At 39.5% G+C, this 11,257-nt stretch overlaps 1 long non-coding RNA gene across 1 annotated transcript; it reads left to right on the top strand.

The window, feature by feature from the left end:
- The first annotated feature begins 335 nt into the window (after positions 1 to 335).
- Positions 336 to 8,991, top strand: LOC102391973. Its single transcript, XR_003106126.3, has 2 exons — positions 336 to 1,079; positions 7,789 to 8,991. It is a non-coding gene; the product is annotated as an uncharacterized LOC102391973 (long non-coding RNA).
- The last annotated feature ends 2,266 nt before the right edge of the window (positions 8,992 to 11,257 follow it).

Here is an 11,257-nt window from a genome sequence, read left to right as displayed (position 1 = left end):
CTTTAAAAAGTGTCCATGCCCATCATTGACAAGATTTACTGCAAGTGAGGTGCCATTGCCTGTTTATACAAGTGTTAAGTGCCCACCATTGTAAATGAGTCATCAATCCCTTTTTTTGCCCTGGTGACTAATCAAGGCTGGGGTTTGGGAACAAGGCAGAGAGGGTTTGCAGAACACTAAGCTATCAGAGAAGGCAATGGCACCCCACTCCAGTACTCTTGCCTGGAAAATCCCATGGACAGAGGAGTCTGGTAGGCTGCAGTCCATGGGGTCGCTAAGAGTCAGACATGACTGAGCGACTTCACTTTCACTTTTCACTTTCATGCATTGGAGAAGGAAATGGCAACCCACTCCAGTGTTCTTGCCTGGAGAATCCCAGGGACAGGGGAGCCTGGTGGCCTGCCGTCCATGGGGTCGCATAGAGTCGGACATGACTGAAGCGACTTAGCATGCTATCTACATGATAACAGAAGCTGAGTGTTAGCAACAATGATATAAATCGCCACACCTTTTGAGCAATTCTCTGTAATAACATTGCAGAATATCACTGTGTTATTTAATTGAAACCTCACAACAATCCTGTGAAGTTGGTGTTGTCTTTGTTCTAACCCTGTGAAAACTGAGGCTCAGAGGAGTTAAGAAACCTGTCATAAGTTACTTATAGAGTGACAGATCAGGGATTTAAGTTTTGTTCTGACTTTGACTCTAAAGCTCTTTCTGCTGGATCATACCACCCCATAGATGGGTTTATTTGGGGGTTGATTAGAGAATTTAAAAGTCAGTTTAGAGTGATGATAGGGAGGAGACCCCTTGGCATGAGAGGAAAAATCTTAAGTGTGCTCCTTTCCAAGTCGCCATGTTCTCAGATTGCTGGCCTGTTTTATTCCTTTCATGACCTCCATTTATCCCTGTGAATAATTCATGTAATATCACCAATGTGTTTTGTCTCTAGCTTGTTATCCAGGAAGATATACAGAAGCTGCCATTTGCTTTCACCTTGCTGGCTGCTGACCCTAAAGAAGTAGCACAGACACCATGGATACTCACCTTAAGATAGTGCTTCCGAGTTAAGTTATCAGGTAATTGGTGGATCATACTTTGCCCAGAGTCAAAGGTTTGAGGGTTCTGGTCACCTTCCCTAACTCAGATGACAGAGGATGTGGAAACCCAAACTCATGGTCCATCTAATACAGGGCTTGCCTGTTTAGATAAAACATCTTTCTCTGGTTTAGTTCTTTACTTTCCACCACTTTCAGTTAGAATTATGAAAAGGGCATTTGTCACCCTGGCTTGGAAACACTGTCTCTAATCTCCACCTTGACCTGTCCTGAATTTTGCCCAGTGGATGGAGGGGTTTTGAACTGGACAGCCGTGGGCTTGCTCACTGACAAAAAAACTACATTCAGGTATGATCCTTAGGCCCCCACATATAAGTGACAATCCTTACCTTTGAATTTATCTTTGTAACATTCTTGGTAAACAGTTGACCATATATGCATGCATGCATGTGTGCTATGTCACTTCAGTCGTGTCCGACTCTTTGTGATCATATAGACTGTAGCCCATCAGGCTCCTCTGTCCATGGGGATTCTCTAGGCTAGAGTACTGGACTGAGTTGCCATGCCCATATCTTCCCGACCCAGGAATCAAACCTGAGTCTCTAATGTCTCCTGCATTGGCAGGAAGGTTCCTTACCACTGGCACCATCTGGGAAGCTCTGACCATATATATGTAGGTATATTTATGAATTTCCTGTGTTTTCAAAATTATTTATATTGTTTTTCTTAGGGAGCAGCACACCATCTTGAGTCTTACTGCTTTATAGTAAATCTTTTTCATACAATAAACTTCTACTTTCATATAAGTTTTATTGGAACAAAGCCCCATTCATTCATTTTTACATATCATCTGTTTTTGTGATCTGTGATACAACAGCAGAGTTAAGTAGTTGTAACAGAGACCATCCTGCAGCACCTAAAATATTTTCTGTCTGGACCCTTACAAGAAAAGTTTGCTGCCCACTGGTCTAGATCATGGGAGGAAATTTTTAACCATTCCTTTTATTTTTATCTGTACTATTTTGAATTTTTGCCATGTGTAAGTATTGCTCTTGTAGTAAAGCTATTAGAACATCTTAAGTGATTGTGCTACATGCTAAGATGTAGCCTTTTCCCTTGAGGTTGCACATACTAGTGGGATTAGATATTTGCACAAACAGAAAAATCACTATTTAGAGTTTTAAATACATAATAAGTATAATAAGAATTTTTAAAAGTTCTATGGGGATACGAATGGGTGGAGAGTCAACTCATCCTCCTGGCAGAGGGAAGAAGTGATTTTACAAGAAATTGGGGAGCTGGCCTTTATTTATGTAGGATTAGGAATTTGCCAAGCCAAGGATGTTTGGGAGGAGGAGAGGCAATCTATATTCATTTTCCTGTCTTTCTTACGAGAACTAGGTCCACCTTCATGTTTCTTAGTACATGTAACAGTATGTGATGTCATTCTTCCTTTCTAGTCTCCTCCATCTCCATGCCATTTGGGACTCTTGACTAACAGTCTTTAAATATCATGTTTGGTTTCCTTTTATGCATCATGTCTCAGACATGTCAGAGACATGATGACTAAACCAAAGAATCTGAGCTCCCAAAGATTAAGACTTGCCTTAAATCTGAAACATTGCTGTCTCATCTCTTCAGAGTAGAGTTCCACTAGCAAGTTTTGACAGCTTCCCTTCATATTTGTTGTGTTGCTTCTTCTGTACCAGATAGAAATGGGTGATGCTGTCATTTTCTTGGGCATGTGGCCTGAATCAGTGTGGTTGTTGAGGTGATTATGACAAGTCAGTAGTCATTTTCTGTTAGTGCAATATTGTTTCCCTAAGAAATGTGATATGTGAGAGAGGGAATGATATCACCATACCCATAGTTAACTTAGTGTATACATGTAAATGTGAGGGATTCGGTACCTAAATTAGTTTAATGCATAGCTCATGATTTTCATCTTAATAGCTTTCTCAGACCTGCTGTCAAAGAATAAAGTTAACTCATGTTAGACTTTATTTTTTTTCCAAAATGGCTATACAGTTGACACGGGATTATTCATTAGCAAGATTATTCTTTTTCCACTGGTTTTCATAGTGATCTTTGTTACAAATTTGTGGACTGTAAATTTGTCAGGTGTCTTTCTGGACTCTATTCAGATCCATTTGTTTGTTTTCCTTGTATTAATATATTATTTTAATATATGGCTTCATCATCTTCACGTTTATCAATCTTCTGTTGTATGCCATTGTATGCCAGCTAGCATAGAAAAGAATCACAGAGAATACAAACAATACTGTTTTCTAAAAGAGAATTTATCTTTTTGTCTTTTAGAATCATAGGGTTGGGAGTTGACTACCTCAGTTTATGAGAGATTGATCTAGGTTTTATCTGGATTTCATCTTTGGCAAAAGTCAGTCTTTTTTGGTTATCGCTTGCTACCATGATGTGATTCTCTATAACTTTATATTGATGTGTTGGTGTTTCTAGTGTCTTCAGCTTTGGAAAAGAGGTAGAAATTCATTTCTCATCACGGATGTTCAACTTAGCTTTGTACTACTCCTCCCCCTTTTGGGAGGGTGTGGAAAATTGTAATGGTTTGGTGTCCACTAAACTTCCAACCTCGTCACTCAAGCAATGTGAAAAATAACTGCTAGTTCTTCTGTTAGCTAAGTAACTGTGCCAGCCATCCAGGCTGGTCCTCAGACTCTAGCTCTGCCCAATATTAGGACATTGTGAAATATGATTTAGATTCTCCTTATCAATTCACCCTTCTTTAGTTCCGTGTACTGGGTCCTTGCCTCCCCCTCTTCTGGATGGGTTTTGTTTTCTAAGCACCATGAGATGGCAGGATTGACTCTTTGTGTTCTTGTACATCCTCAGAATTCAGCAAATGTGTGGTGAAGCAAACTGGACATATAAATCTCTTACAATGGAGGCAAGGAGAAAAGTTAGAAGGAAAACCTAGGCAAGAAGTTATAGTGATCAGAATTAGCAGATTTACTTGTAAAGATGGGTGGGTATAGAAAGATTTGATACAAATTTTAGGCTATACAACCAGTAACTGGGGGTGGGGATCTAGGAAGGCTGGTGGGAAGAGAGAGAGCCAGAGAAGGCAATGGCCATGTTTCCAGCTATGGCAGTTGGGTGGCTATTGACAGTGTGTGTGTGTAGTGTTATATATATATATATATAGTGTATTGTGTGTGTGTGTGTGTGTGTATATACACACTGAACTACTCTGGTGTACTTTTGAATTAGCTTTTACTTTGCAAGGCAGATAAAGCCCTGATACCACTGATTATAAATGTGTGTGTGTGTGTGTGTGTGTGTGCATGCACACAGGACTTTGGCTTGGTTATACTTGCTTACACGTTGCTCTAACCTCTGTCCTCAATGTAGGATTTTAGATCAATAGTGGCCATCCAGAAGCTTCTTCTATGAAGGAACGCCTATTGCTTGGTTAAGCCTTCAGTCTTCTTTTGGTTAATTGAGTCCTATGTGCTGAATATAAATACTATGTGTTTCCCTAAAAAGTCCATCCAGGCTACAAATACAAATCACATGTGGCTTCTTGCAAGTCCATTCTGAACAAAATTTAGGATCTTTCATAAGCAAAGCTGTTCCCAAGGTTGGTGACCCCACTGAGGTTTACTCTAAGCTCATCATCTTCTCATGTAAGCAGAGAGGTGAGATGCCACTCCTGATTCATTGTGTCACGTGACCATATCTTGGAAGCCTCCTGAATAAGGTGTTTATTATTAATTCAGAAGGCCAGGGAAAGTATATGAGTCTAAGCTGCTGCAAACCTTAAATGAGTTAAGAGAACTGAGTTAGTGCAACCTAAGCACAGATTACTCAGCAGGCTATTTGCTGCTAATGGAATCATTTTTGTTGCTTATCCACCCTTTCTTGAAATATCCTAATATGACTAAGTTCTCATAAAGGCTGTAAGATGCACATGCTAATTCCAGTGCAAAGAGGGTTTTTATATAAAATATAAAATTGGGGAGCTGTTCAAATCCATTTGCCCCCTTGCAATAAGCTATCAGTTAGTCCTCTCCACCAACAAGTTTCCTAGGGATATTATGAAGTGAGAGGTATATTTATAAATTTATAATGAATTGATAAATAAGTGAAGAATGAAGCCTGCTGCTTCATTGTTACTTTCTTCTCTCACATCTTTCATTCTCAAAGTTATCCTTCATTTAAGCATGTCAGGAGAGAACCTGAGTTTGGAATGGGGTCTTGATGGAGAGATTGAGACTGTAAGAAATGGTGTATAAAGAGCATAGAGAATGTGTGGTTGTTCAGGATTTGATCAGTGCATCAGAGTAACAAATTCTAGTGCTCCATTCCGTCTAGAAGTTATGAAGTTGGTTAATGGAGTAACCTATTTAAGAAGCTAGCCTAACTGACTCTGTAGAAAACACAACTTTTGATTTAATTTGGTGGATTTCTTTTAATTGCAATAGTCAACTAAAAGTATTAGGGCTATTTACGTAATGGTAGGGACCTTATTTCACTGATCTGTTATAACAGAATCTAAGGAGGTATTGTCCATTTCCGAATGTATGATGAGGTTGCTTTGAGAGTTGGCACTTCTGTATCCCTAGGGTCTCTTGTCTGGTGAACCCCTTGCGCTTCTAGCATGTGTGCTTGTCTTCCTGCTCAAGTTCACTTCTGAAAACACTGCTGTTTCACACTCTCTTGGTGTTATAGATCCTCATGTGCTGACTTCAGAGCTTCACTGAAAGCATCTCTGTAAAATTGCTAATTCATAAGGGCCAGCAGAATTCATTCCTACCATATTGGCTGCTTAGTGATACATATTCATTCTCTGTAAAGATATAGGTATATCTCTTTCTCTATCCCCAAAGACTAATTTTGATTTAAAATGAATCTGTCCTCTTTTGTTTATTGACCCAGGGGGATGGTACGGGGAGGGAGGAGGGAGGAGGGTTCAGGATGGGGAACACGTATATACCTGTGGCAGATTCATGTTGATATATGGCAAAACCAATAGAATATTGTAAAGTTAAAAAAAAGAATAAAAAAAGAAAAGAATTAAAAAAATAAAAATAAAAAAAAATTAAATGAATCTGTTTTTTGTTTTTGGGAAGATTTGCCTTCACCTCTTTTACCTGATCTCTGGGTTTTGGGTTCCTTGTTGTCTGTGAGAAGGTAGCATGTAGACCAAACTTTAGAGATGTCAGCTCTCTTCCTTGAGAAGGGCATTACTTTGGTTGAAAATGATCACAGTTATCAGTAAAATTATATGAGGGAGAATAAAGCACCTCATTATAGTAAAGTCAGGATTACCCTGTTTATGAGCTCAATTTAATTAATTATTAAAGGCCAAGACATTTAGAGAAAATTTTAAAAGCATACTATTAAGGTCAAAGTGGCTGAGATTCAAGTTTAAATGGTTTTAGCTGTTGCGTTGTTTCAAGAACTCTCTTCCATTTGGGAAGTTAATCTGAGATGTAAAGTGGAGAGACCTGGGCTGAGGGTCAGAAGACATGCTTCACATTCCTTCTTTGCTATGAACTGGCTGTGAGACCTCAAATATGGCACTTACATTCCATTAGTAAGGAGATAAAAATACCATTTCACAAGTCAGCTATGAAAGCATCTGACGGAGTGAGCGTCTGACTCACTGTACATGTCCAGGGAAATTTTGGTTCACTTATACATGTTGATATTTAAGAGAGTTTATTCAGGAAATTTCTATGAGCCAGGAAGTTTCATAAGATACTCGTGGTTATGCTTTGTGAGCACTGGTCCAGGATATTTTTTTAGGCTAGGAGAAGATCATCAAACCTGATCCAGAAGATTGGAGTTTTAGTTCAGATTTGTCCTGCATTTGTTGTGAAATCTGGGCGCAAGTGTCATAGCCTTCCTTAAGTATTCAGTTTCTGCACCTGGTCTATAAGAATAATACCTCAAACAGGTTAGTGCCATTTCTCTGTATATTTCTATATCTGTAAAGTAAGCACAGTGAAACTAGCCGCTTCAGGAGATCTTCACAAGGCTAACATGATTCAACACATGGAAATGTTCTAGCAGAGTGCTTCTTTCATGGTATATACTCAATAAACATTCATTGGAATGATTTTCCCTCCTTCCTGGAACTCACTTGAGTAAAATTGCCAGTCATAGAAATCGGAATGCTGAGTACCATGTTAATGCCTTGACAATTTTCTGGAAAGAAGAAATAAAAACCTGTCTAATGCTCCCAGTTTTATTTTACTGGCATTCTCTCTCCTTCTCTCTCTCTCTGTTTTTTTTTTTTTTTTTTTTTTTTTCTTGGGATGATGTCTCTTTGTGGCAGAGCAGCAACACCGGCAACTATAATCAGGGGCCAAAGGCCAGAAACCACAGATGAGAAAGACCAGCCCTCCTATCCAGTCCTATTCTGTGCTGCTGGGTTTTCTCTGACAGGAATGCATGTATTTCTTTAGGAGCCCCATAGCCAAGACCACAGCAGTTTTCTTGGAACCAGAGGCAGAAGGCTCCTGCTTCCTTGTGGCTCATATTCTCACTCAGCACCCAAGCATGTCTTTATTTGGTGAAGTTCACAGCCTTTCCCTTCCTGCCTCAGCAGCTACTGTCCCAGCCTCAGCCCCAGTCATGAAAAGTGTGGCTGCTGTGTGGATCATGTCTAGGCAGTTCAGAGAGCCTTTCAGAGAACAAAACTTTGGATTTGACTGCGACTTCAGCTACGACTCTCTCTTTCTCCTAGAAAACTATTGTGTTGGATGAAGCAAGAAGGTGCAAGCTGTAATACTGTCATGAAGGCCAAAGGTTGAGGAAGAAGTTGCCATTTCTCCTTCCTGTTTACCACTCAAGGATCTATCTCCTGAATCCTTTTTAGAGTTATTGGTATCTTGGCTTTATACATATACCCTGGTATTTGAATACATATACTGGTGCTCACAGCATTGGCTTAAAGTTAGTGGTTCTACTACTCTCCAGCTGTATGACTTGGGCATTCAGTTCTTTCTGAGTCTCAACTTCCTCATCTTTATGATGGGAATAGTCATGTCTGTCTGCTTGCCTGGTCAAATAAAATCTCTGCTTCATATATTTGATACCTTAGGGTCCCCTGCATGAGTAGGAAGCTTGCATGTTACTTAACACAGCTTTTGCTGCTGAAGATGACCATTCCTTCATCAGCCTCCTGGACAGATGATCCTCTAGTGTCAGACTGAGCTCTGAAGGGTTGGGAAGCTGCCCTCCTCAGGAGCTCAGATAGTAAGTTGTTCTTTGTGCTGATCTGAAATCTGAACTCTCCAGTAACTTTTGCCTGCTGGTTTCTGTGTCATCTCTGGATAACAGGACATTTAACCTCAAAATCTTCTGTATACTGAAGACTACTGTGAAAAGTACCATTATTTTTTAAGCTGGATATCAAGTCATCTTTTCAGCTCCTTTGCCTGCTCTGCCCTTGGGGTTCTGATCTGGATTGACTTCATGGAACAGAACATGGTGCCAGGTGTTCCTGAACATTCTCAATGGTCTTTGTAGCATTGGTAATAAAACATTGCCTGATGACCCTAGAAGCAAGTTTGATTATTACTAATGGTAACTGTCCCTACCCGTAGTGAGTCTGCTCAAATCCTAGAGCCATGATTGGCAAACCATATTTCTTAACATGCTTTAAATTATTTTTAACATGAAAGTAATTTCCCCCTCTGTTGCATTGCCATTTCCTTCTCCAAGGGATCTTCCCTACCCAGGGATCAAACCCAGGTCTCCTTTATTGCATGTGGATTCTTTACTGCTGAGCTACCAGGGAAACCACACTTTATTCTAAAAAATAATAAAGATGCATTAAATTTAATAATAGAAAAGACCTAGAAAAAAATCTAAAGAATACTATGGAACTTATTTGTAGCCCATTTACTTTTAAAAAAAATAAAATATTTTTATACCTTACACCTTAGTCATGTTTCCACATAAATGATTGTATATTTATGTGTAATCAGTGAAATTATGTAATATGGTTATGTACCTATACATTTTGTTCTCTTATTGATCATTGTATCATGTTTTCCCATGTCATTATCAGTTATTTAGTATCATCATAATGGTTGCATCATAATAATGAATATATACTATAATTTACTTAATGAACCCTCTATGGTAATCCCTAATTTGTAGCCAGTTTCCAGGAGCTTCAGAGCTATTCTCTTTGAGAAATGGAATAAGGGAGAAGGCAATACCTCTGGATTCTCACAGGAGGATTTTATTTTCCAAATGCTGGGGTACTCCCATTGCTCTGCTCTTTTCCTGTGGGCAGAGTTAACAGGACATGGAGATCAGATCAGGATGTGGAGATCACTTGGAAAGCTAAAAAAGTAGGTTGATTTGTGCATATGTATTTATGACTGAGCAACTGAGCACATTAGTGAATATGTATCCTCACTAAACAAATTCAAGTTTAAAATGTTATACTGATGATTTCTGTGATGAACAAGATGTTTGGTTTTGTTTCATTTACTGATACAAATGCGCCCCTAGAAGGGCTTGAACTACCTCTATGTGATCAAGGATTTTCCCTTGGTTAAGGAAATCAGAGAAATCCAAGGATCAGAGAATTACTGTCCTTCATTGTCAGGATTTAATGCATTTAAATCCCGAGCTAGAATCAAAGTATCACAGATTTGTCTTCTGTTAACATAATTTGGGACTCTCTTGTTTGTTAGAGCATAGCTCTGGCTGATGGAAGGCTCTGCTCTCATATAATCACATCAGTCATCTGGGGTCATTGTTTAAGGGGCAGTACCATAACTTCTCTGCAAACTTGCAGAACCAGTCACCAAGATAAAGGTAGAGCAGTCTTCTTGTTTACAAACTTTCCAAGTGAATTTTGTCAGGTAAATTTAAGAAATGGATTGTGACCCACGCATAAAAATATCTAGGCCATCAATTTAGCCTGAAAGAGAATTGCCCTGCCTCCACACCTGTATTTCTAACAAGTCAGAACATCTAAGATACTGAGCTTTACTTTGGATTTCATCTGCTATTATCAAAATCACACAGTTGGGAAGAAGTAGTTTCATAAACTTGTAGTGAGGGTGATGAAAGGGTTTTTTTTTTTTTTTTTTTTTCCAATTAAAACATCATTTCTGAAACAGGCAGCCCACATCTCCCCAAAGGCACTGCCACTATAGAGAAACAACTGCATCCCTTCATCTCGGGCCAATCCCACCCTTGTGGAATGAATAAAAACTATGTCTTATCACCTATGGGGATTGGCTGGTTTGATGCAGTAGTATATGGTTGACTATTCAAACAAAAATAAAACCAAACCGAAACTTGTGGTTATTTAGTCCTGGTAGAATTCTCAAAATTTATTACAAAAGGCTAATCTGAGACAGCTTCACTCCATCTGTGCCATTTCTCCAGCCCAGAGAAGCATTAACCTTATTGGGTCTGGTTGCTAGGGTGCTTCCAACATGCTGCTCAGAGTTTTATGATGTCACAGGTTTCTGATTGTGCAACTGAGAAACTGCAAGTTGTGTATCACATGTGCTTATTAGGAAGGGTGAAAAGTCAAACTACCAAGATGATGTCCTGTTGCTAGTAGTAAGGGTGTTAATATCTGGTGGGCAGGTCCTCATAGTAGTGGGCTGCAGTGAACAGTTTTGAAAGTTCTGTGTTCTTCCCGTTGCTGTGGCATAATTTCAACAGTCAGGGAAACCAGGTCTTGAAACCTCTAACTTGGGTCCTAACTCAGGAAAGGGAGTTTATAGAAAGCAGCAGTGGGCGAGAGAGACGGCCAGTCTCTTCTGCTTTTCACGTTAAAAAAAGTGTTGAATATCCTGAGTCTGAGAGTTCTGGGCTGCTTGAAAATAAGAATAGCTTCTCATTTCTTTGTTGGGCCACCTGCAAAGAGCATTCATGCTTCCTGTTCCCCAAGTATTGTGAGGCTGCTGGATTATTTGGGTGGGAGATGTCAGTATCTGGTTCCAGCAAAGCAGAAGCCACAGTAAACTGGGAGCATCCCTCCATTGAAGTTTTGCCTCCTATAGAAATGCAGATGAACTCAAGGTGATTTGTCCATTGTGTATGTTTCCTGGAACATTAAAGAAATGAGAAGGAAGCTTCTTAAGTGTGTGCTGAGTTCTCCTGTGGAGGAGGAAAGAGGTGAGAATTGCCCCTATGAGTTATCACTTAACTATGCTGAATCCATGAAAGCCTTTACA

The sequence above is a fragment of the Bubalus bubalis genome, chromosome 23 (assembly GCF_019923935.1).
Source record: "Bubalus bubalis isolate 160015118507 breed Murrah chromosome 23, NDDB_SH_1, whole genome shotgun sequence".
NCBI classification, from domain to species: Eukaryota; Metazoa; Chordata; class Mammalia; order Artiodactyla; family Bovidae; genus Bubalus; species Bubalus bubalis.
Note: the sequence above shows the minus strand (reverse complement) of the source record. Positions and strands in the feature narration are given on the sequence as shown.